We start from the raw sequence: 26,990 nt of genomic DNA, 5'->3' as shown, positions 1-26,990 counted from the left end.
AAACCTGTCTGACTAAGTATTTTTTACCCATGATTCTAATTATGTATTGTATGTGCATATGTGTGTGTATTCATGTGTGTGTGTATATATATATTTATATGTATATGTATGTGTATATATTGTTTCTGTGCTTGGCATGTTCGTGGATCATTGCATGGCTCCTGGTTTTGGGTTGTTATACTAGATATCTATGAATTCCTGCTCTCATCTTATCACACTTATCTACTCATCACTCTTATGTCATGTCTCTATCAAACTATCCTCCATTCTCACTCTGACTCATCCCAAATACCTTCTACCACTTTCATCTCCTAAATATCTCTGCCTAAGCTCTTCCCTCCACCTCCACATCTAACTCACCAAACCTCACTCTACCTCTGTGACCTCACACACAACCCTACTAAATTCTCCTGCATTCATCTCACCCTGCTACTATGCTCTCCCTAACCCTTCCACATACTCTTCCCCCTCCGCCCCCCTTTATTCATCCCAAGCCTTTGGGTTGAGTAAATGAAGGATATACTCCCAATTAACACTTTTGGATTTCTTTCCTCCTCCACCCCTCCATTACTCCAGTCAATCTAACTAACAAACTCTCATATCCGCGGCTCAAATTAACTCATAATAATACTAAAACTGTACTCATTATTAAACGATACTAATCCATCACTAATTCTTGTTGGGTTCTGGAGTAGCGTGCTACTCATCGAAAAGCACTTCGACTCCTCGTCAAGGGTAGTAAGCGCTATATAAATACGATTACAGTGCAGTGGCAGGACAAGCAAGCCCACTTCCCACTTTGTTTCTCACTTTGTCCTTGATGGTCTGGTGGGCTTTCAGACCCCTACCCTTGCATAGGCAGATTGGTGATCATTGTCCCCATTCACCCACCAAGGGAGGTTGAAAGCCCACCAAGGTCATCTCTGCATTAAGCCCCAACCCCCAACCCCAGCAAGTAGTTCTGCCTCCATAGGTAAGGCAACATTTATTGGGCAGGGGTTACCCTTCTTTGCCAGCCCATGTCAAAACTACACCGAAGGAAATGCCATTTTACTCTCACTTGCCGTGGTGAATGGTTGCAGTACGGAGGCTCTGTGTCAGTCAGCAACCAGAAATTTCTACCAATTCTGGCAGTTTCAGAAACGTATAGAATCAGGAGTTCCAGGGTGGTGTGGCATACGTGGATCCACCCAGAATGTCCTGCAAACATCAAAGTCAAAAACAATGTTTTTTCTCATATGTATACAACAGAAAAGCACAGCAATTTCCAGGCAATGTGTAGAGACTTACAACTTTGTGTTCTTATACATCTGCTGACTGAAATGCTGCCTCTCATGTGTGGGTGGACCCAATGCACATCAAAGGAATGGATCAAAATTTAAACATTATGAAGACCTCATTAACACCACATTGACTTCACACAATCCACGTTTTGACTGGTTCCTCTTATGGGCAATAGGCCCACCCACACTAGCGGGGTACTGTTGTTAATAGGTAAAAGTGTGGGAATGCTGGGTGGTAGGACCTATGTGGATCACTGCACTGTCTGGAATTTCTCCTCTCACAAATGTGCAGAAAACCCAAGATTTGAGACAAAGGGCCCGATTTAGATATTGGCAGATGGGTTACTCAGGGACAACTGTGAAGGAAATCCTGTCAGCCGAAATCTAAACCTCCCCCCCTTATTTCCTATGGGATTTAGACAGTGGAAGGGATATCCGTCAACGTTGTAACTCATCCACCAATATATAAACTAGGCCCCAAAGTCTGACATTTGTAAGGCATTTTGGATAAGAAAATGTAGTGGGATCCAAGCATGCCACACCTCCATGGACTCCATTGGGGGTCTAGTTTTCAGAAATGCCACTTTGAGCACTCAGGCTCTCCCTCAAATATTATAGCTACTAACATCACCAGACCAAGTGAATTTAAAAGGAAAAATCTTGATATTTCCTTGTTGCGTTTGAAGGCCTTTCCTGTTGAAGGAGAAAGGCCCTTTCACCAAGTAAAAGAAAGAACACATTTTCCAAAATGCCCTACAGTCACATGATATTTTTGGTAACACCAAATTCAGAGTTGTCCGAACAACCACTATTCCTAAACGCATTATATTGGGCACATTTGAAAAAAGTGTATAGGTTTCCTTCATATCCATTTTTTTCATTCTTCAGATCTTACCACACAAATGCCTGTAGGGTTGGCACACAAACAAAAATCATATTAAAGCTGCAGGTCAGTTGATGACTCTTTCAAGTGTGAGTTTTTGGACAACCAATGAACACTATATATTTCTGAAACCAGAAGGGTTCTGATACATGTAACGGTACATTACTTTTGTAGATCATTCAAAGGGGCAAAACAATTACAGATGAAAACGTTACTCATTTCTATCGTTTCCTACTTACTTTCATTAGTTTTTGACTTCAACAAATAATTTCTCTGGGAAAACCCTGAGCAAACTACACAAACGGTCCTTAATAAGTGGGATGAGATATGTGAGCTTGGAATATATTCCTTTCCAAATGAAAGCTCAGCCACCCTCTCATATGTGCATATGCATAGTTACAGGTCCTCTGGAATCAGTACTTGCAAATTATTTTGTGGAAACGAGATAACACAAATGGACCTCCAAACTTCAGATCTGACTTGACTGCCATTTCCTTTCCAATCAGGGGACAAGCGGACTATATTCAACACTGAACAGTGATTGGTTTCTTACCTCCCCATCAACATGCACGAATCTCAGCTACAAAAATAACAGGGAGAGTCCAGGGCCTGTCTCAGCAACTTCCTAAAGACCACGGAAGCAGCCTCTGCCACCTACCTCGCAAAGGTACCCACAGTATAAGCTCACTCTTATCTAGAGAGCTGCAGTTGCACCGAGTGCCTAGACCTTTTGGCTAGAATGAAAACCTTCATTGGATCCCCTTCTATAGGGCAAGCCATGTGCCTGAGTGGTTGTCATGACTGAGCCTGTCGATCACATTCATTCTTTCTGCACTTTAGATATCTGTTAACCCCTGCAAGCATCAACTACATCCAACACAGAGACACTGCTATGTTAATTAACCGTCAACCTCCTAAAACAGCAATTAGGTCTCATGCATCTCCTTCAGCTCCTAACACCAATCATAAACCTGCAAAGATAAGAGCAGAAAACTTGAGTGAACATCCAGAAAAATGATACAGCCTCCTATGGAACCCATTAACCTTCACTACATTTTAGATATGGTTCAGTGACCCTGCAATCACAACGTAACACTTACAGAGAAAGAAATCACAGTAATATCACCTGCTTTCTATCTTTCTGCTTCACTGATTTTACTTATCTCTGCCACTACCAGTTTATAAATCTCACATGACTGTGACAAACAATGTCCCTAGGCCATGCTCTTTACTAATAGCATAACTGAAACAACCTCTTCCTCAATTTCATTCCATAGGCTCTGGAAGTAGGGGAGTGGGAAGGACCCCCCCCAATATAACAATGCTGGAGTTCATAAGTAAACAAACAATAAACAGGCCTTTAATTTTGTCAGATTTTTCTGTGCATTCAAGGGCAACGGTTAAATGGTAGGTTCTGTCTTCCAAGGAGTGTTTTTTTTTCTTAACTTTTTTCTCTGACTGGAAAGAGGAAGTAACAATCTTGCTGAGTATTGGGGGGTATGAAAGGAAAGGCTGTATGATGTTACTTTTTTCTAGCACACAACAAAATTAAAATGCCAGTAAATTAATTGTACAAATATTTCAGAATATATCAGAATTAGGAAAGCACAAATGAAGTAGATTTTTGGTAATTCTAAAGTGTGCTGGTAGCAATTATTTTAATATGATCAAAACATATCAATACACAGATGTTCACATATTATGGTTTGTGTGCTGTATAGTTTTATCAGTAAAACTGTATGTCTGTGGAAAAGTAAAGTTAATTTCAATTTAAAATGTATGGTCTGTAATGGAAGTGCGCTACCACACCATGCAGACTCCACTCTATGTCAAGGTACTCTACGACACTCCACTCTATTTCCACACCACGACACTCTACGATATTCCACTTTACTCCACTCTATGCCAACCCCACTATACACCACTCCACAAAACTCTACTCCATTCCAGTCTCGGGTGCTCTAATCTAAGACCGTCTACAGCACTGCACGACACTACTGCACCCCACTCCACTTTACAATGCTCTACTCCACTCCAAAACACTCCACATCACTCCAAGTTACTATACAACACTTTTTTCCATGCTACTAATATTCAACCATGCTGAACAGCAGCTCTGCTGGTGTACAACGTGGCTAAAAAACATTGGCACGGAGTTGCACGGACGGTACAGCACCTTTGGTAACGAAGAAAACAAGCTGGTGCACAGAGCCAGGGAAGTGCAGTATTGCTGAATCTGGTGCGGCGTTGGTTCCTTGCTGCAGAGTAGGGGAGGTGAAGCGGCGTCGGTGCAAGGTGTCGCTCCCTGATGATCGGGTGGGTCGATAAATCAGGTGGGTCAGGATGATTTGAGCAACCTCACGGGGTTGCAGTCACACCACTGGCGACAGGCACCGCAGCGGAGTCGGGTATCACAGCACTCAGGATTTACAAAGTCGACGGATGTCAGCGGGGCAGCGCCGGGCCTCCGTTTGTCAGTCTCGGTCGTCGCACTCCAGCGGGGACCACAGCTTTGGGTGCAGGTGGCATCAGGCAGCTGCGTCGATCCTGGAGTCGTCCAGAGTCCGTGCACCTGGTTCTTTAAGTTTTATGGTCTGCTTTTACTCCCAAGGGCCCAGAGACTGCAATAGGCACCACCTAGCGAGTTAAGGTCTACAGCAAGCAAACCCAGAGGATGGTAGGTGAAGTCTTTGATGTCCCTGAGACTTCTTAACAGGAGGGAAGCTCAGTCCAAGCCCTTGGAGAAACTTCACAAGCAGGATTTCGGAAAGCAAAGTCCAGTCCTTTAACTCTTAAGGCAGAAGCAGCAGCAGCAGGCCAGCAAAGCAACAGGCACAGTGGTAGGTCCTCCTCAAGCATCAAGCTCTTCTCCTTGGCAGAGGTTCCTCTTGATCCTGATTAACCTAAAGTTGTGGGGTCAGCAGTCCAATATTTATACTCATTTCTGCCTTTGAAGTAGGCAAACTTCAAAAGGAAAGTCTTTATAGTGCACAAGACCCTGCCTCTTCCTTGCCCTGAACCCAGACTAAGGGGTTGGAGACTGTATTGTGAGAGGATAGGTGCAGCCCTTTCAAGTGCAGGTGACAGCTCCTCCCTCCCACTCTAACCCAGGAAGACTCATCAGGATATGCAGGACACAACTCAGCTTCTTTTGTGTCACTGTCTAGAGTGAATTCAAAAACAGACCAACTATCAGTCTGACCCAGACGTGTATTCAGCAGCCAAGCAAAGGCACACAAAAGTTAAGCAAGAAAATGCCCACTTTCTAAAAGTGGCATTTTCAAACAGACAATTTAAAAACAAACTTTACCAAAAGGTGTATTTTTAAATAGTGAATTCAGAGACCCCCAAACTCCACATCTCTATCTGCTCCCAATCGGAAACAGTGCTTCAAAGATATTTAAAGGCAATCCCAAAGTTAACCCACGGGACAGATAGGACTTGCAATAGGGAAAAATAAATTTAGCAGTATTTCACTATCAGGATATGTACAACACAACAGTACATGTCCTACCTTTTAAATACACTGCACCCTGCCCATGAGGCTACCTTGGGATCTACCTTAGGGGTGACTTACATGTAGTAAAAGGGAAAGGTTTGGGCCTGGCAAGTGGGCACACTTGTCAGGTCGAATTGGCAGTGTAAAGCTGCCCACACAGACACTGCAGTGGCAAGTATGAGGCATGTTTACAGGGCTACTTATGTGGGTGGCACAATCAGTGCTGCAGGCCCACTAGTAGCATTTGATTTACAGGACCTGGGCACACATGTTGCACTATACTAGGGACTTATTAGTAAATCAGATATGCCAATCATGGATAACCCAATCACCAATACAATTTAGATGGAGAGCATATGCACTTTAGCACTAGTTAGCAGTGGTAAAGTGCCCAGAGTCCTAAAGCCAACAAAAACAAGTCAGAAAAAAATAGGAGGCAAAACGTCTGGGTATGACCCTGCAAAAAGGGCCAGCGCCAACATTTATAAACAGCATGACATTGACTACGCACTTCTATATCAGACTGTGGCCAAAATATTGATCTGCCGATAAAAGTGGGAGATGGCCAACTGCACATAGTCTGTTGCTGGAACACGCTTCAGAGAGAGGTGTTGGCCTGTGGCATTCACTAAATTCACACAATTTCCCAAACAAATTGGTATTGATACCAGTGAATTTCGAAACCCCTCCTGCAGCAGAGTAGGTAAGGCCTCATATCCATGTTTGTGTTAAAATGAGAAGCAATGGTCCATTTTGGTATAAATATATATTTTGACATAAACACAAAATTACATTACACAAGGTAAGATTAATTTTAAGCACTGACATTTAATTTATTTACTCGGGATAATAAGATGTTGAGCCTATGCCAGGACCTGAACCTGGTTCCCCAGATCCAAAGTCAGCAGCTCAGGCCGTTAAGCCACATCCAGATTTTAAAGTCATACATAAGTGGTACGGAAGTGAAGTTAAAAATAAAAAATTTTTAAAACACACACACACACACACACACACACACACACACACACTTACAGCAGCAGCAAATACTTGAAGTCCGCCCCCCACCTAGAGTTTTGTTTGGGAATACCTGCAAAGGTTTGTTTTAAAACTGGTCTTGGGGGCGACTGTTCAGCATTTTTGCAATGGTGCACAACCCTGGTTATTCATTTTAGTTATTACTTACATATAGACCAGGAATTTCCAGACCCCACCAACAGTTCGAGAAACGGTGCTCTAATTGGAATACATTAAATTAAGCTTTACAGAAGGCATCATTATTTAACTTTATTTTGGATAGGGCTGGCCTGGGAGACAGAAAACCTTGTCTCCGTCTGTGTTCAGTCGACCATCTCTAAAGATCGAGACGTGCATAATTTAGTGAGATCTGCTGCCACATATCATGAAAATACAGATTGACATGGCTAATCTTGGAATCCTGGTCACCCTACCTTGTATGTGCAGATACTAGGTGCCTAGGTGCATCGAACCCTCATCAGGTTCGATGCAGCAGGTCAAGTGTGGCGTTTCAGCTAACATCGTGTGGCATGCTGGAAGTTCTAAGCCCATACTTTTAACAGAAAGTAAAATGCAAAACATATTGCCTTTGAGTGAGCATGTGTCGTGGGGACATATGCAGCACTGTATACAACAAAGCTTAAGGCTTTTTTAGCATGCTAATATTTTGATTGGAGCAAATCTGCTGATAGTCATCTCCCAATCTCTTCGTTTCCTTGCTATGCTAACCTAACATAGCCTACGTGTCTGTGCAGACCTGGTGTAGCACAGGCGCACGTTTACAAAGCCTGAACTGGATTCTCAAAACGTGAGATGTGTGTACGGGCACAAAGTATGACCGCTTCACAAGCTCAGCACACACTGGGAAACTAACAGCCAGCTTTACTGAATTTTGCGCAGACCCAATGCATTTCCAGTAGGTTTTCGAAGGACACAGGTCTCCTACTTCTTGCGTGGCACACACATTCCGTGTCATTTTTCTCACCAACAATGGACTGTCATTCCGATTAAGAAGAACCACATTTTTATTCACAAAGCCAGTGGAGGTGGAAACACGCACGTGCCCGACTCCTGCGGTGTTCTTTGGTTATTCCCGTCTGTTGAAAATAGTGCTGCAAAAATAATTTACATTTAGCACTTAACGAAGATCTTATACGTTTAACGAGATACAGATAGTGTTTCTACTTCCATGCTTTACATAAAACGTGTGTGGCGTGCAAGAAGCTTTCTTGGAGATTTTACCGTTAATTAATTAATATTCCTGTTATCACACTGGACTCTGTAAAGGAGTGTCTCTATCGCGACTCACCAAAAATCGGCTCAGAACCCACAACTTGGTCGCGTCTCACAGTTTGGAAAACACTGAAGTACAGTCATGCGCAGTTAACTAGATCCAATAACCACAAAGCACATACAGAAGAAACACTTAAAGATTAAAATTACCATCAGGAGAACTCAGTTTGTGATGTGCGTTCGACTTGTGTTGTCAACATTATTATTAACTTCATTATAATATGAGAAATCTGATTTCCTAGGAAGGCAAATGCCTCTGAAGGCCAGCTGGGCTTACTAATTTGAGGTTAAGGGCAGTCGTAAGGGATTTCCCTCAGCACTATCATTCAGCCCAGAAGCTTTCCAATTGCCACATAGGCCAGCTCATCTCTGCAGCTAATGGCAGCGATGCTTCCCTTGGAAGAGTAACTTAGGAAGAGTAAGTACCAGAGGGCTGATCATTCTATGGAGATTTCTCAGATAGGCATCTTGGAATGCAATACAGTACAGGCAAGTGAGGCCAGAAGATCGGCTTATATCCCCGACCCCTCGTTTCACTCTGCCTGATGCCATGGATACAGATGTGCACCAGATCTGTTCCCTGCGGTGACAAACCTGCATGATTGTGATGATGTCTTAGGAGGTTTACTAAAGAAATCAATGCGTAACATTTGCTTCACATGTTTGAAGGCTGTGGAGACTGTTCTGCTTTCAATTCTTTTAGATCAAGAAGGTAGAGACTACAGAGCTGGGGGAGGGGGGTGGAGGAGAAATGGCTACACCCATTATTAACAATACTACATACCTGTCACTGAGTCTCTCTCATGCCAACTATGACTGATGATCAGCAGTGGCACATCTGTTATACGTCATTTGCGTTTAAAGGAATTTCTCACCTCGAAAAACAATCACTTGTCAGTTGATAAATCAAAATTTTTGCCAAAAGCTGTAAAATGTTGCATTAGCAGGCTCTTGGACTTTCAGTTGAATGCTCAATTAAATGTTAAAATAGGTGTTATACTTAATATAATAAATCATATTAATACACTAAATCAGGCACAGCCCGTCCTTTAGGGCAGAAGGGCTACGCTCCCCCCCCCCCACCTTTTGCCCCTCATGAAGAGTGTCTGTCAGGCTGAACAAAGGTCAGCCTGACAGACACTCCTTATTTTCAGCTCAGACAGCCAGGAGTGAGACATGCAGGATTTGCACAGACGCCTGGCTACCTGAGCTGAACTTTGCTGGGCTGAGGAGGTCACAGCTCCTATGGGCGCAACCTCCTCGGCTCAGGAAAGAGTCACCGCTTGACACTCGCCCTGGGCGCTTCAGGTTTAAGCCCTGAAGCGCCCAGGTCGAGTGTCAATCAGTGACACTTCGTCACACAGTGGGGTGGGGTCAGCAGTCTAACTGACCCCATCCCACTCTGTGACGAGGCTGGGACTGCTGCCTTCCTTCATTGGCTGACCGAGGGAAGGCAGCAGTCCCAACCCTCCTGGGACCTCGAGGCTGAAGGTAAGTGTGTGTGTGTGTGATGTTTTAAAATGTTTGATGCATGCATGCATGTTTGAATGTTATGAGTGTTAATGGATGTGCGTGCGTGAAAGAATGAGTGTGTGTGATGTTTTAAAATGAATGTTTGATGCGTGCGTGCATGTTTGAATGTTATGACTTAATGGATGTGCGTGTGAAAGAAAGAGTGTGTGTGTGTGTGATCTTTTAAAATGAATGTTTGGTGCGTGTGTGCATGTTTGAATGTTATGAGTGTTGTTGATAGATGTGCATGCGTGCCTGTGAAAGAATGAGTGTGTGTGTGTGCTTCCTACCTGCCCCTCTACCTCCTAAAGCTGCCGGCCGCCACTGCACTAAATACACAAGCATGCAGGATGACTGATCTGTTCATCTCCACACACGTCAGTCCTTGCACGCTCTACTGCATCTAAGCGAGGCTCAAGCTACACATAACAGCACATGAAGCCAGAAGAGAGCATTAAAGGCAGCTCCGAGGAAGGCCCGATTGCTTCAGTTTTTCATCGACATTCCCGTCCTAAGCGCCTTGGGCCCATTTAAAGCAGATACTGGGTGGTTTGTTTCTCTTTCTTTAAGATTATTTTGGCTAGAAGGGCGATCACCTGCGGGAAGAAGAATGATCTACGGTTGTAACTAATTTATTCACAAGTTCTTAAAATATCAAATGATGTGTAGCTGCTGTCCGGTGCCAATTTACTTTTTCAGGCACTTTTTGGGTGACTTTCCAAGTCTTAGCTTTGTTACAGTCTTTGCTCGGTTGTGTTTTTAATTAGAGTAATAAAAGTATTTAGCGTGACTTGCATCGCCAGCTGGCATGGCTCTGAAATTTCTTTTTGGTGTCAGGACAATCGTTTTCTTCCCCTCTTGGGTCTGCTAAAACAGAGTACTAGTGGTACATGGACCTAACCAAGACCATGTCTGAATGCAGAAGGTGTCTACTGCTGTGGTTCGGCCCCAGGAGCGGCTCGCAGCAAGCAGAAGTGGTGGGGCATCATGCAGGGGGGTAGGGGTAGGGGTAGGGGGGAGGGGGGAAGAATTACATTAAAACTAATAAAAAAAAGAATTAAAAAGATACACACTTAACACCGTGCACCGCTCCCCTCCTCAGTCTTCTCACTGCAGGCACAGGCTCCTGTCTGCCCTGTGGCCAATCCTGACGCTGCTCAAAGCAGCGTCAGGATTGGCTGGGAGCACTCATCCAGGGTGCTCCCAAGTAGACTGGGAGCCTGTGCAGGCTCTCTCCAGCCCGGCAACTGCCTACTGCGCATGTGTGTTTGGCCGGCACGAGACGGCGGGCCAAACATACATGCGCTCTGAGGGGGGAGTGATAAACACTGCTCATCACTGTTAGTCACCCCGTGGCCCTGTGGTAGTCACCCCGTGGCCCTGCCCTTTTAACAAACAACAATAATAAACACACCGCTCTCTGTGATTCCACCGGGACACACTTTAGCACCTTTCGGAGTGCTATCAGAAGGCTAAAACAGCCACCGCCCACTTTTTTCACTTGAGGGACCATTGTCAGATGTCAAATCATTCGTATGCTCTTTACTTCTCCCTTAGGGAGTGGACGTTCCCCCAGGGAAGTTGGCCATATGGTCTTGTCACAGAGTACAGCACTGTGCCCAAGCACCAGCACCTTAGTTTTCTCCCCCATTTAGCCTCAAACAGATGGCTTTCACTCGTTCAAACACAGTCTCCAGACAGCAGTTTAATCTTAAAGAAATTGAATCTCTGTCTGGTAATAATGTGACAACCAGCTGATTGTCGACTGCATAGGATACCATCTTAAACCCAAACGAACAGATGATATCTCCCAGCGCGTGAATATAGATATCAAAGGAGGTGGGCTTAGGGAAGAGCCCAGAGGAACACCACACTTCAAATGATAGCTGAATTAATGTTCTTATCCTTCACTGACCTGAAAACTGATTTTCCAAAAATGAGGAAGGCCATTTTTGGGCCTTCCCTGTAATGCCTACCTTTTATAGCCGATGAAGGAGGATTATGTATGCAACAGTGTCAAAGGCAGAACTCAAATCCAAAAGGATTAGTGCTACTGATCCACCTTGATCCAGTCATTTTTAGATCCTCTGCAGCCCCAAAAAAGAGCTGTCTCTGTACTAGCCCCTGCCCAAAAACCCATCATTTGGGTACGGTGGAGGATATTGTTAGTTACTAGAAGATCTGTACTCTTTCTATTGATTATTTTCTCTAGAATTGTACTAACCCCGGGCAATAGGTAGACAGGTCTATAATGACCTATTACTGGATCTAGATTAGTTTTTTTCAGTAGCGGGCGAAGGATGACATGCTTCCAATCCTTTGGGATGATACCTTTTTCTAGTGAAAGATTGAGCATATCGGCCAACATTCCAGCAATGGTCTCGCCCCCATTCAATAGAACGTCAAGTGGAGCTGGGTCAACTGGAGACCCCGTCTTTACTAAAGTTCCTACTGCCATACAATCTGCCCCATTCTAAAACAATCTGCCCCACTCCAAGCCAAACCAATATCCCCCATGCCAATCCAAAACAATATGCTCCACTCTAATCTGCCCTAGTCCAGTCCAAACCAATATGCCCCTCTCCAATCTGCCCCAACCCAAAACAATCTGCCCCACTGCAATCTGCTGCACTCCAATCCAAAACATACTGCCCCACTGCAATCTGCCCCAGCCCAATCCAAAACAATCTTCCCCACTCCAACCCAAAACAACCTGCCCCACACCAATCCCAAACAACACACTCCAATCCAAAACCAATCTGCCACTCCCATCCAACTCACAAATCCATTCCACCTCACTCCATCCCAATTTACCCCACTCCAATCCACCACAATCCAGTCCACCCCACACCAATCCAGTCCACTCAAAGTCCAGTCCAATCCACTGCAGTCCAATCCAACCCACCCCATTCAATCCAATCCACACTATGTAATCCACCTCACTCAAATCCACCCACACCACCCCAGCCCATCATACTCCAGTACACTCCACTCCTGTCCACCCCACTCCAATCAAATCTACTCCAATACACCCCACAACAATCCACCCCAATACAGTTCACCCCACAGAGTCCATTCACTCCAATCAACCCCACTCCAATCCACCCCAATGTAATCCATCCAATCCAACACACCCAACCCAATCCATCCCACTGCAGCCCAACACATCCAATCCACCCTGTTTCAAACCACCCCACTCCAATCTAACCCTCTACTTCAATCCACCCCACTCCAATCCATCATCCAGCCCACCACAATCTAATCTACCCCAACCCAGTCCAGTCTAGTCCAGTCCAGTCCAGTCAAGCCCACTCCACCTCAGTCCAATCCACCCCACTCCAGTCCAACCCACTCCAGTCCAATCTGAACTACCCCACTTCAAATCCACCGCAGCCCTATCCCTGCAATAAGAGCTAAGAAGTCCGACGCAACAGTAGCAGAGGATCTCCTGCAAAGTGCATTGTAGCTCAATATCAAACAATGTCAAGCGTTGAAGAGGGGACAATGAGCGTGCACGACAAAAAAAGAAATGCTACATAAATCAGACTTTTGCCACACAACATCGGAACTGCAGTGACACTCTTAGCTTTACACACTCAAATTGTGAGGATCAAAAAATCCTGCGTTGTATACATTTTGCTCTGGTTATGAGATGCATAAATGGTATATCTTAAAATCACTCTAACCCTCTACTCAAGTAAGTAGCTCCCCTTCAAATATACGTGCGTTGCAGCTGCCTTCAAGGCTCACATCATTACGACGTGAGAGTGCACATTACAGGAATCCCTGCCCAGAGCGGTCCTAGATGAGGCAGGGAGCAAGGAGTTTCACATATACTTGTATTCAACAATATGTTGCTTCTGAGAAAAATTAAGCTTTCAAAAATCTGTCGGGAGCAAGTATGAAATCTGTGTGAAATGAAGAAACATTGAATGGTGCCAACCTTCATGCCAGGCAATAAATAAATGTAAGCAGTAATGAGGGTACTCCGAGGAGGCAGAAAGACGAATCCCAAAAAGACTGGTGTTTCAGAGGTGAAAACATACAGTTTGCTTTGTATCAACAGGTAAGGCAGTCATCCGAGCACAGGTGACGGGGGCATCGCCAAGGCAGCACCTTAGACGGGCACCCTGCCCAGTGCTCTGGGAATCTGCCACTATCCTGCCACATCTACCGTCATGGATCGTGTCGGGCCACAGTAGATTGTAGGGGGCCCAGAAGAGTGAGGTGAGGCCTAGAAAGGAAAGGTGCCTAGCGGTGTAGCAGATTTGCAGGAGAAGCGGCCTGGACCCGACTGGCTTCCTCTCACAAGCCTCCCTGCTGGTCCACATTGTTGGATGGGCCTGACTCACCAAGAGTGGCACACCTCAGGGCAGGGAGCCTGGCCCTGCTCACAGGCTTGGGACCATCCCAAGGACCCTTTTCAACCTCTAAGGCAGCTTTCAGACATTCGCCGCAGAGCGTATCCGACACTTCGGAGTTGTGGTGCCTCTACTTCTAACCCCCAACAACAGTGGACACCAATATCTGGCACACTCAGGGGCTAGGGGTGAGGGGGTGCTCGTGCCTCGGTCAGTCACCTTTCTCTCTCTCTTGGGGTAGCCAGGGATGCCAAGCAGGGCTGGTCTCAGCTGTCTACAACACACCTCTACGCTAAGACGGCTGCCAACCTGAACACAGCTCTGCTCCCGTCTTACCACATTTGTCCAACTGAGGCACCTCATCACCCACTCTTGCTGTAGGAGGAAGCCGATGGCCACCAAACTTAGTGCCCCATCATCATCATCATTTTATTGCATGATTACTTAAAATCTTCGCAAACAGAAGAAGTTATGCAAAAGACAAATATACATAAAAATGCTCTTCGAGAGACAATCGGCTGGATATGGGTTCATAAAATAAATTGGTACGAGGAGTAAAAGCCTGGACTGTTTGCCTTACTCGGAGGCTGAGTCAGAAAAAGGAGTTTTTCGAACAAAGTTTATAGGCCCTTTATGTGGGCCATCAGTTCAGCTTGAAGCTGCTCAATGAACTTCCCGAATTTGGACAGATCGGCTGGGTCCTTTAAAGCAAACACCAGGGATAAGCCCTCCGTGCAGGATCTTAGACTGTGACGAAGAAAGAGGTGTTAGGGGAGAGCAGCGTGCATTCATTAGGGCAGGACAACAGCACAGTAGGTGGGTGAAGGTTTCAGATTTGTATTCACAAAGCCTGCAACCCTTGATGATGTTGAGAGAGTTCCATTTCTGGTTTAGCTCTTTTGTCCTTAGGCCTAGCAATCTAGTGAAAGCAATTTGTGTCACACTGGCTTTCCTAATGGGGCAGGTAAGATATGGCTGTGGTGCCAAAGGCTGTGTGGTGTTATTGTAAGAAGCAGCCAGTGCTTCATGCACAGGAGTCTTGTTCAGTTTTTACAAATCGCATGCCCGGGAAAGCGTTTTTGTCTGTCTTTTCAGCACATATTTGATTGCGATGTGTGATTGGGCCATCCTGATCAATTCTGCTTGATCAATTTGGAAATTATTTAAGGCTGCAGTTAAGTATTGGAACCAGGGGTTCATGCTTGTGTCAACGATGTAGTGGAGGACTGACTTCAAGGTGTTAGATGGAGCCATGACTATCCTGTGGTAGTATTTCAGGAAGGCCCCCATCAAGGCCCAATACTAGCCCTCCAGACTTATCAGGTGGCTCCTTATTTACTGTGGCAGCTTAGACTCTTTTGTAGATTTTGACTTGGAGCTTTTCTGTCAAAGCAACGGATTGGATGGGGAATGCTTCATGGCCATAATTCATTGCCGGGAGGAAGGTGGCTTTAAGAGTTTGAAGAATTAATTCTGCTGAGGGGCTCTCTATCGAGTTATAAAGCTGACATATTTTAGTTATTATGTAGTTGGCATTTGCCTTCAGATGTTGAAAGTTGGCTTTGGGCATTCCCTTGGCTGAGAGACCAACTCCCAGTTTGTTGTACACATCCGAGTTGCTGACAGTGAGTGGCTCCAGTTTCCAGCAAAAATGCTGATGTTTTGGTAACCCACCGAAAATTACTGCATTAGTTTTATTAGCATTTGCCTTCATTTTATTTGCCTAATTGTAGCTGTGCAGTGCTGTTAGCGCTTTTTATAGGCCTACTTTAGAATGATCCAACAGGACAATATCTTCCACGTATTGCAGCAAGGTGACCCTTTGATTTCTGGTGGAATAAGGTTAGCTTGTTTTAGAGCCTGCAACATATCTGCAGTGTAGAGGTTGAACGGGAGCGGTGCTAAAACACAGCCTTCTTTTAACCCGTTGGTAGTAGGAATCTCCTTGCTGACTGTGGTGGGTGACAGCTTAACCCTTACCCAAGTGGATATATATAGCAATGTTATTGCCCTTAGGTTGTTTGAGATGCCCCAGTTTTTTTTAGCTTGTTCCATAGCAGATTCATGTCAACGGCATCAAATGCCGCACAGTAATCTACGAAGCATGCAAAAAGTGTGGGGGGGGGGGGGTTATGAGCCACGTCCTCGTGAGCTAGAAAAGAAAGGTCTACGATGTTGTCCACAGTCACAGAATTCGCCCTGAAGCCAGTTTGATTTAGTGGCACTATCTCCTTGGCCTCTGCCCAACTTTACATTTCTTCCAAAAGGACTGAGGCAAATCCTTTTGCTTCAATATCCAGGAGTGTGATAAGGCGATTGTTGGCTGGATCTTGCCTGCCCCCCTTTTTGTAAATAGGGTGTAGTAAGGAGCCTCTCTAGTCTGATGGTACTTCCTGGGACTCAAGGCAGGAGCAATACAGTGCAGAGGGGATTGGTGACCAAAGCTTCAGATCTTCCTTATAGATGCGGGGATTCAGTTTGGGCCGGAAGCCCCCGACAACCTCATTCTGCGCAGAATGATGGCAATCTCCCCTGGAGAAGGCGCGAGTCCCATGGCAGGGTGAGGTTCGTTTATATCTGTTTTCCCCTCTGGTTGTGCCTGGGAGAGTTGGTCAGTTGCATAGAGTTTTTTCTTACATGTTCTGCACGAGAGGATTCATTTATTGCATTGTTTCACTGACCACTCTGGCTCGACTTGTTTTTAATATATCGCTATAGTTCACCATTATTGTGTTTTCTTGTCAAAGAGTAGATGTAAACAGACTCTTTTCCGCATGTTGGCGTTTTATAGACCAAATCAGCTGCTTGTGTTGTTTGGTGTGTTTCTGAAGTTGTAATGCAAGTTCTTTTTTTGTCGTGGGGCCTCTATTTTTATTGAGTAATCTTCTCAATCTGCCAAGATTCAACTTACTCTCCCCTATGGAATGGTAACAAGGAGTTTTTGTGAAACGTCGTTGGGGCATGTTCGAGGACCCTGCATGTTGCATGAGATCATTGATATCTGGCCATTTAATTCAGAGTGAGTCGAACCACTGACGCTAAGCCACAAGCTGTATGCTTGGGATGCAGTGGGTCCCCATTTTATTAGTCTGATTATTTGTGACCCTTTTTCCCCCTAAGGCATTCAGATTGCTTTATGCGTTTCCGAGCACCTGGGGTAAATCTCAAAGCTTGCTGTGAGAGGAAGATGATCACTTGCCTTTAGTGCTAGGACTTCAAAATTATGTCCGATGGTTAATAGCTTCTTCAGTTGAGAAGATATAGTCTGAAGTGCTCTTACTGTTGTGGAAACTGTTATGCGGAGGCCATAACTTTTTGAGAGTGCTGAATGGAAACAAGGCCATGTTTTTAAAACATTTGTTGGAGCAGGCGGCTGGCAGGACTTATCGGGCAGACTGAGTCCTCTCTTGTTCCTAATGATCCGAGATCGAAAATCTCCACATATGATGTTAAAGCCGATGTGACCGCGGGCTGCTCCGTCCAGTGTATCGACTAGTTTTGCCATGCTTTCTGCTTTTGCTTGGCCAAATATGTTAAAAAATAGATTGTCTATGACAAATTTTGACTTATGGGCTTTTGATGTCGAGATTTCCAATCTTTTTATTTGTAACATTTGGTTATTGGTGGGTACTGTACTAACTAGGAAGTTTAAATTGACATTTAAGTAAAATCGAGAGACTTCTAGAGGGTCTCTCAAAAACGTTTTTTTAGAGCTGACCAGTGCTTTAAATGGGCCGGTACTGTCCGGTACTGAGTACCGGCACTTTTTTATTTTGAGAGGGAGAGTACCGGCACATCTCAGGAAAAACGTAATACTTTTAATTGGAGAGTACCAGCACTTCTAGGAAACAAGCAGGTACTCTGCCACAGAGTACCTGCACTTTAATTTTTCTATTTCAAGCACTGGAGCTGACTGGGATAGCCAATGGAAAGGTTAGCCAAGTTTCTTGTAGGCATAAAATATTCACTTTTATTAGGAGTTGTTGAGCTGCATTGTGTTTCAAGAGTCTCTTCAGGCCTGCAATGTTCCAAGAAATGATTTTTAAGTGATGTTCACTGATCACTGGTTGGCTGTTAATGTTAGGAATAGTGTTGAGTTGTTCTGTTTGGAGTATTAGTGCTCCAGTTTGGGCTACTTGGACTCCCGTAATCAAAATACACTTTTCTAATGCTGTTCATTCGGGTAAGATAAGTACAGGATATAGAGAGTTTGGTGTACCACTCGTCTGCCTTGTGATGGGCGCTGTCTTTTAAAATGCTGTGGGTGCTGGTTTTTTGGTGCAGGGTTTGACTTGATTTTTTTGAGTGGGTAGGGGTATTTCCGATGGGCCATTGGTTCAATCTTTATGCCCCATTCCTCCAGATACGGTTTGTCAGTACAGAGTCCACTAGTGCCGGAGATCTTACGGTCATTATAGTGGCTTCACGATGATTACTGTGTTCGGGAAGTTACCTTCAGTGCGATATTGGGGTATGAGGGCTAGCTTTACTGTGAATACGCTATTTCCCTGTTCAATTGTCCTCCGAGTTTACGCATCGGTGTCATTTGGTGCTCTTGGTTTATTCCTATTTGAGGTGATAGGTTTGGGCTCATCTGGTAATTGGTTTGGTGGTCCAGGCATTTCCATGTTATAATTCGGGAAATCTGAGCTCGTTCCTACAGAGCTGACCAGCGTGGGGTCTGGAATACTTTCTGTGGGTGTTGGGTTACCCGGAAGCTCACTTATTATAGCACTTGTAGTGCCGTTTGAACTGGCTTGGGTCAGTATCTGAGGGAGTCGGTTTATCAGCTGGCTGGGAAACAGAATAGACTGAAGGACCACATAGTTTTGTACCTGTGTTATCATTGTTGTGTATGGCAGGTGGGGCTGGTGATCATGAATGCTGATTGACCGTTAACTGGGGAGCCTCCTAAATACCCTGAGTTCTTTCCCCATCCTTGTATATTTAAAGATGGGGTATTGTGGACTTGGTTTGTCTGAGGATACCGTTGTAAGGCCCTTTTTTTTGCACTGCCTGTCGTGTCTCCTTTTTCATTTTGTTCTTAGCTTTTTTTTCAACCTTTTTTGTCTCTTTTTGAAAGAGTTTCTGGCCCACTGTGTGTGCTGCTGTTTTTGGGATCATTTGTATCAACTTTACTCCTTCCTATTTGCACACTCTTTTGGGGTGGAGTGGGTGAATGTTCTAACATGATCATTGGATCATTAAGTATGTATGGACCAACATTTGTGGTAATGGGCAAGTTTTCGAATTGAGGCAACGGCGAGACAGGTGGGGCTGGCAGAATGCAAGTGTCTGTTTAGGCTGGTTCCATCAATGGAGTGTGCTTTGCTTGTCTAGTTAGCGCCTCCTTAAGTATTGGAGGCTTGAACAAGCTTGAATTCTGAAGAGCTGCTTTCCAATCTGTGATCATATTGGTCAAAACTTCAGGTAAAGATGACAGTTTGTCCACCAGTGGCGTGCAAACACATGCAGGTGCTATGGTGTCTAAGTGTAGCCCACTTTGTTCAATAGCTGTAAACTTCGCTTCAATTTTAATAATGGAATTAGCTAGTGCGTGTATTAAATGCAGTTGCATTTCTAGCTTTTCTGATTGCCATGTGAAGGCACTGATTGTGGCTGTCAGGGTAGTGTTGATTGAAGCCAGTAAATTGTTGTGGTCTATGTTAGTTTGAGTTGCCAGTGCTTAATCATAGTCATGATTCAGAAGCAATGGACTCCCTTGCAGCCGGCACTGACACGCTCAACATTATCCTGAAGGCAATAGGAATAACTAGAGCTTCCCTAGAAGCAAAAATAGATGCTGCTACAATCGATGTTAGCCTACTGTGAGATGATCGAAAGTGTCTGGCTGAACGGGGTCACCCATTCGGAGCAGGTGTTACAGGACCTAAAGTACCAGACATCAAGTAGCAGATCAAAGTCTGAATAGGTAGCGTGTGCCTTGTCAAGGACAGGCCCGCCCACAGCCCAGCAATCTCGGAGTGTTCGGAGAGGACTCAGAACTGGTGCCTCACAAACTCAATTTTTAGGTCTTGCCTAAGCAGCACATGCATGCTGGCTCTTCGAGACATGCTATATCTACAATATGGGCTTCAATCACCACCCATCCTTTTCACTGGTTCCTCTTACTGTCCTTTGCAAATGCTGGATTTTTTGTTTGGTGAATACGCTTAGTAGTCCCTCCTTTTGGACTTTTTTATCCTCCCATGAGGACTGCCCCGTTACTCTTCATGTTATTTATGATACTTTGAGTGCACTCTTTTATTGTTGGCCTGGTTCTGCTCGTGTTAACTGTTGGGTTTTGTTTACTTCGTGTGCAGGCTTGATGAAAGGTTCCCCGCCATTTTAATCGGCCACGCTTCATCTTTCTTCACACCGGCCCTGCTATCTTGTTTTTTATTTACTTTAGGAGCAGTGTTTGTATTTTGTTTACTTTCGACCCCACGTTCAGAAAAGAAAGGCACGTGGCTGCTTTATTTGCCACACCCTCAGTGGGCTCGTATAGGACTTGTTTACTGAAAGCCAGTATCTTTTCTTAAGAATGCTTTTTATGTGCCCTGAAAATGCTGAGAGTAGGCATGGTGCCTAGCTCGCAGCTCAGCTGCCTGGCCAGAGAACCAGGACCCCTGGCTGAGCTGAGTGAGCGGAGCTTCATGCCCAGCAGCTAGCCACCACGCACAGAGAGGCGAGCCAGGCCCTGTTGATTGCAGCTGCTCTCACCAGCCCCCAGCCCTCACCACCACCAGCCACCAGCCCCCAGCCCTCACTTCAAAAGCAAGTGTGTCTAGCCCCGGAGTGAGGCATAAAAATCATTCCGTTGCCGATGGGGTGTAATGCTGCTTAAGTAAAGTTCCAAATGTGCTTTCTACTGCACTCACACAACACACCCACAAACTTGACTTGCACATAGCACCGTGCAGCAAAGACATTGCTCCACACCAATGCAGTACTTCACCCCCGCTGAGGTCCACTCACTGCTCTTTTCACACACTGTGTCACCACCCACCAGTCTCATCCCACAAACAACCGGGTACCGCCACGACAACATTCAGCCCTAAGTTTCCATGATGGGATCTGACACGCCCCTTCAGTGCTCTAGGATCTTGCCCACCTAGGGCGGGTACCTCACTAATGCCAGAGCACAGCACTCAGGCAACAACAGCGATGTCAGTTTGCACATCCCGTGGTTTGTATGGTAAAGACGGCTATCTTTGAACAACAGTATATGTAAGCTTAGGCGAAGAGCTAATGTAATGGATAATGTGGTGCATGACTAAACACTTAAAAGGTCCAAAAGGCAAGACCTATATGTCAGCGCTTGCTCTCCATCGAGAGGGCCCAAAGTATTCCTCCACAGAGGCCTCTTCCTGGTGCACCACCCAGGCCGATTTTCACTAAACTGCTGCACTACAAGGACAGAGATTAAATACTGCGGGCAGCATGGCTGGCAGAGCAACTCGAAAAGAACAGTCACAAACTCCACGTTTTTCAGGATTATATGCTGGTTGTCAGCATCAAAAAGCAGCCTTCTTCAGATCAATGAGAAAGCCCAGAAAGGTGGAGCAGAAATACTGCTATTCCTGGCACAGCTCAAGATTCTTTCAAGACCGAACACCCTCTCTTTCGCTAAAACCAAAAGTAGGTTAGGACTAGGCGGAGTGACACTGAACATTGTCATACACAGTTGTACTGTGTGGATGAAAACATAAAACAGTCAGAATCTGACATAGGAGACCAAGGCCGATGCCTGGCACATCTTCAGGTCCAGTCACAACTCCCTTCACTTCAACCGAAAGCTCGGATGATGATAGCTCATTGCATCAATCACCTTTTCAAGACTTGGGATACCCCTTTGGTGATGTTTAAGGCATGGGCAAAGTGGTCTCTGGCCCAGGGCCCCAGCCTTGAAGGGGCCCCCCTGATAGAGCAAGTTCTGTATGGCAGAGAGGCTTGCCAGTGACCCTGAATGATTCTTAAACACACTGTTTTAAATCCCATTTTCCTTTAACTAATGTTTTATGTGGGGATGTGCGAGAGTTTATTACTAACATTTTGCATAGAAATGTGTTTATGTTTCATGCAACACCCATAAAAAGGTTTTTAGAGCAAAACAGGACCTCATGTGAGAAAAAGAAGGATGTCACAGAGACATTATTTGCAGTGATATTAGTGAGCTTTTCCTATGTTACAGTATTGAAAACACACCTTACTACCCCTGAATATTAAATGTTAATACATTTAGAATTAAGACGAGTGTGCCTGTGCACCGTCAGTGATCTGGGCAAAGAGGGCATGAAAGAGCTGAAATTTGATCATATATTCAAAGCTGTTCTGAACAGGGTCCCCCAAGATACATTTGGCCCAAGGCCCCCAGAATACTTAAGATGTCCATGATCCCCTCCAGTGGTGACTCCAGAGACTGCAGACAACATTCTGTATTGGAAAGAGCCTCCCTCCAATCACCTTGTAGGACCTGGACTTTCACTTGTAATGCATCACCTCGAACACTTCAGAGATTACCGTAGAAGTGGTCCACACTGCTCTGCATGTTCTTGATCTTCCTCTTAGCTATGGTAAGCAGATCTTTGTCCCCACTTATGTATTATAACACCGCTCTAGGATGAGCTAGTTCTGTGCCCGACACCCCAGTAGTTTTACCTACTGACGCCGCTTCCCCCACAAAGATTAAACTTCTCCGACATAAGCAACAATTAGGGACGTGCAGGCAGAGTTCCAGCTCACCCCATGTGACACTGACTAGTTTTTACAAAACATTTTGACAAGTCAGCAGTTGGCCTTTTGTTCTTCACATTATTGTCATTACATTTCTGGTTTTCAAGGATGAGGGGCTGAACCAAACTACATACTCCCAGGGTTATCACAAAAACTGGTGCTATCCCATCACTAGTGGCAAAGGGAAGGCTGGAAGTTACTCCAGAGCACAGGCACACTTCGAGCTCCCAATCATGGCATACCCAGTGATTTTTTCTTGATTACTTGCAACATCAGGGGGAGGCAATTGCGAATAAGCTATGCAGAATCTACTCCCTCCATAAGCAAAGGGAGGGGGGCTGTTCCCTACTTCAGGATTTCCACATAACTCTAGGAGAGGGTGTCAAGCTTCAAAAGCGTTGGTGCAGTCAAGTCTTTCCTACCAATTTATCAGTATACACCAGGAGGGGCCTCGATTTAGGTGAGGGTGGGCATCCTTTCTGAGCCAAGCGAAGTCACGGTGGATGGGGAGGAGAGTTTTACTAGAAGTATTCATGCCTCCAACACACAGCAAAATACATTCCTGAACCAGTTGTCAGGCACCTAGTTTAGTGGGTGCAAGTTCCATGGATTCTAGGGGAAGACTTTAATTGCGAGCTAGGTGTTACATTAAATAGGTCACATCCACACCTCCCACAGCCTCAGTCCACTCACAACTCCAAGGCACTGTCGCTCTGGCTTAAGCACTGCTCTATGACAGATGTTTGGAGATTACACAACACTGGGATCAGGTTTCATTTATTTTATCCCAAACCTACATGATCTATATGTGCGACATTTTTTGTGCCTGAATTGATCTGCCTGCTAATCTCATCCTCTAACTATTTAGGTAGAACATTTTCTAAAGAGAATCTTTTGCAGACAGACGTGGCTTCAAGTAAAATTCTTCTTCCGATCCCTTCGCTGTGCCTTCACTACTCCATGTTAGAAGATGCCCCCCATTCTGCCTGACAGAGGATACATGATTGTTTCAAGGAAAATAATACACCAGCCTCCTCCACAACAACTGAGTGGGAAGCCTTCAAAATAGTAGCAAAAGGTCACTGTCTTCGCTTTGGTGGGTGCAAGTAAAAACTTGGAAGGAACAACAAAAGGCTGACGACTCCTCCATCCAACACGAAAAGCATATGGTGAGCGACACGATCCTTCAAAACTCTCATGACTGCACATGAGGAACAGGCTGCCCTGACAGAAGGACTGCGGTGGTTAGACTACACCACTTACACTGCTCAAGCTATCACAGAAGGGGGCGGTGCGAGGACAGGAAAACACACATGTACCCACCTCACCACTTCAAACTGCACAGGGAACTCTACTACATATGCAACAAGACATTCATGCAGATTTTTACTGCAGGCTCTAAGGGTAAACCTTAAATAGCTCCTGCTACGCAAGTTTCCACCCCCACCAAGCTGAGGGATGAAATAGATGCCCCCCAATAACGCCCAAAACATTAGTGATCCCATGAAGGATATGGGTACTGGCAAGACACCAGGAACTGACGGATTCTGGTTAGAATTTTACCAGACATATGCCAATGTGCTAGTGTCAAAGCAGACCCTCCTGTAGGAGACTGCATCTGATGAAGGTTTGATACTGCCATCACTCAGGAAGACCCCAATAGTCTCATTACCTAAACCAATGTATGCCTTTCTGCATATAGAACAATAATTATACTCAACCCAGACTGTACAATTCTCTGTAAGATTTGGGCAGGTAGTATACTGTGAGTGCTCCCTAATATGATCCACCAGGATCATAATGCTTTTGTTCAGGAGGACTATGTCCCTGAACATTAGGCACTTGTGGAGAGTAATGGAAGTGGCTCCACTGACGTTGCTGCGCTCAACCTGCCTGAACTCTGGGTAGGGAGTACATTTTCAAAGTGTTAGTGAAATCTGACTTTGGGAAACGTACCATAAGGTTTGTCAGGTTTCATCACAGACGTCTTAATGCCAGAGTCCAGTTGGGCAAGTTGATCTCGGCTCCATCCGAAATTCATAGGGGGGCTCAGCAGGGGTCCACCCTTGTCCCCTTTGATCTTTGCACTTGTTATTTAACCACAAGCCATCAGCCTAAGGTTGAAGAGCTCCTGTGGTATCCAGTTAGCTGAAAGAACTCACACAGAGTCACTATGGTGTATCTTAGAGACATTGGAGGTGATCACACAGACATAGCTCTGGCCCTTAACACATTTGGCACTACTTTGGTGTTACACATTAACGGATCTAAAACTGGTTTATTCCTGCTGTCCTTAAATGCTACACCAACTTGTCTGGATCTGGGTGGCAGCACAATGAAATGGCAGAGTGTCTTCTTTTGTTACTTGTGGATTAGGGTGTACCAAGCTGACCGGGACTTCCTTGATGGGAATCTCAATCAAAACAGTGTCCACCCTTAGGTCACAAACAACGTTTTGGAGGGCTCTCCCCACTTTTGGGTCATGGGGCACATTGCCTTACCCAAAATTGTTGAGATTGCTCACCTCTTACATTACTTTGCTAATCTCCTTATCCTCCTCAAGAGCAAGTTCTTCCGCAAGTTAGATGTACGGCTCAGGGAGCTAATATGGCATTAAAGGCTGTGCAGGGTCGCTTTAGTTAAAATGCACTGGCTCTCGCTGGAAAAAACGTGCACTATCAGACTCCCCTTGCATCTTAAGGAGGAATATGAATTTAAACTCCCAGGAAAACAATATGAGACGGCGGCCTGGGTTACTATATACGGCACCGAGCTGTTTCGCAGGAAGTCTGCTGATCATTAAACAAGTCATACCTTATGCCCCTGCAAACCTCTTGCTTGGTTTGTTTAACCATTATGGTCACTTTCATGTCTTGTGACCTGAAGCATTGGGAGGCTGCAGGCATCACAACACAGGAAGTTCTATTTCAGGGTGGACAACTCCTCTCTTTTGACTTGCTTAATGAACAGTTTGACATAAACGGAAGACAGTTCCTGAATTATCATGTCCTGGTCCATACCCTTCAGGTTAAATGGTATATGGTGATACTGAGCTTAACACACTCTTTGGTGCAGACTTTATTTATGATAAGTAACGCTGGTGAATCTTACATAGGGTCCTTCACCTGCACACATCAACACATGGAGGAACGAAATAGGGAGAGCACTCCAAGATGGGGAATGGGCCAGTACTCCGGATCCACATGCTATCTCGCACAACACCAAGGTTAAATATATACCACTTAACATTGTAAACAGAGGCTACTTGTCAAACTTTTTTCTACCGCCAACTCCACTTGTCCTCACTATGCTGCATGCTTAGCAGGCCTCCAGCACCAGTGATGTTATGGGACTGTGCATCTTTAACGGTCTACTGGTCCGAGGGTTTGGAGAGGCTGACTGCTACCACTGGCCTAGACAACTTAAAAAAAGCTGAGCGGTCAGCACTTTAGGGCTATACAAACAATAAATAAAACAGGATAGCTAAGAGTAAAGCCCTGTACAGAAAATAAGCCAGGAGCCTGCAAAGGCAGCTGATTGCTAACGACTGGGACAATATGAATCTGAAAGAAGGATCTAAAGATGATACACTACTACCCTAACTCAAACACTTGGCTCCTTAAGGAACCCCAGGCTTCTTACACCCCACCCCAGATACCTGTAGGGACACAGGACTAGATGTTACAAAAGTCCCTGTGCCCATGTAACAGATGCAAGATACTCTTGTAGCCATGCTCAAGTTCTTACCCACACTGCAATCCCTACTTTGTCTTTATGTGGTAAGCACAGGAACGCAGACATCCCCCTGCTGATGCAGATTGATGATGCCTTGAGTGCTCATCTGCCTCAATGCTACCAGTACCATTCCCAGCCTTTGGTAAAGAGTGTTTATGTTTGTTGTGTACTGCTGCTCCGTTAACTGCTCTATCTAAAATTGGGTCTAGGCAGGACAATCATTCACTGTGAGCACTCGTCTTTTTTCCTAAGACAAATCTAAATTGTAGATAGTGTACAAGCTAAAGGTCTCTGCTATTACTCCTACAATGCAGGTGGTGATCGACCGCTTCTTGTTGTTAAAGGATGGACTGCTTAAAAGTGTCAATAAGGATTGTTTAAAATAAATCTGTGCAACGGTGCCGAAGAGAAACATGTCGAACCAATGAAGTATTATTTCAATAATTGCTAGGATTGGTGGGGGTTTAATACTAGCAAAAGAAACATGTGGTCTCATTCCATGACTGTCCGTCCTGTCCAAGATTTATAAACATTAATGGGAACAAAATGCCTGATGTACAAAGCCATTCCGCTTTTCCAGACACAGATCATAAAAGTTTGCAACTGCAAAACCTTTTGGTGTGTATTAAAGCCACTTTGTAAGTAAAAGCATTTCTGACTCACAAAACGGGTCT

The 26,990-nt window shown here is 45.0% G+C and overlaps 1 protein-coding gene across 4 annotated transcripts in view; it reads right to left on the bottom strand.

Annotated features, from left to right (window-relative positions):
* The window catches only part of GLCE (glucuronic acid epimerase), a 366,778-nt gene that overhangs the window by 321,805 nt on the left and 17,983 nt on the right, over positions 1 to 26,990 (bottom strand). For 2 of the 4 annotated variants that reach the window (XR_011201377.1, XM_069222923.1), the window contains exon 2: positions 7,665 to 7,791. The exons of the other annotated variants lie outside the window; for them this stretch is intronic. The gene's annotated coding sequence lies outside the window, so the exon portion shown is untranslated. The remainder of the gene's footprint in view (positions 1 to 7,664; positions 7,792 to 26,990) is intronic. 4 annotated transcript variants of the gene reach the window in all.

This window comes from Pleurodeles waltl, chromosome 3_1 (assembly GCF_031143425.1).
Source record: "Pleurodeles waltl isolate 20211129_DDA chromosome 3_1, aPleWal1.hap1.20221129, whole genome shotgun sequence".
Taxonomy (NCBI): Eukaryota; Metazoa; Chordata; class Amphibia; order Caudata; family Salamandridae; genus Pleurodeles; species Pleurodeles waltl.
Note: the sequence above shows the minus strand (reverse complement) of the source record. Positions and strands in the feature narration are given on the sequence as shown.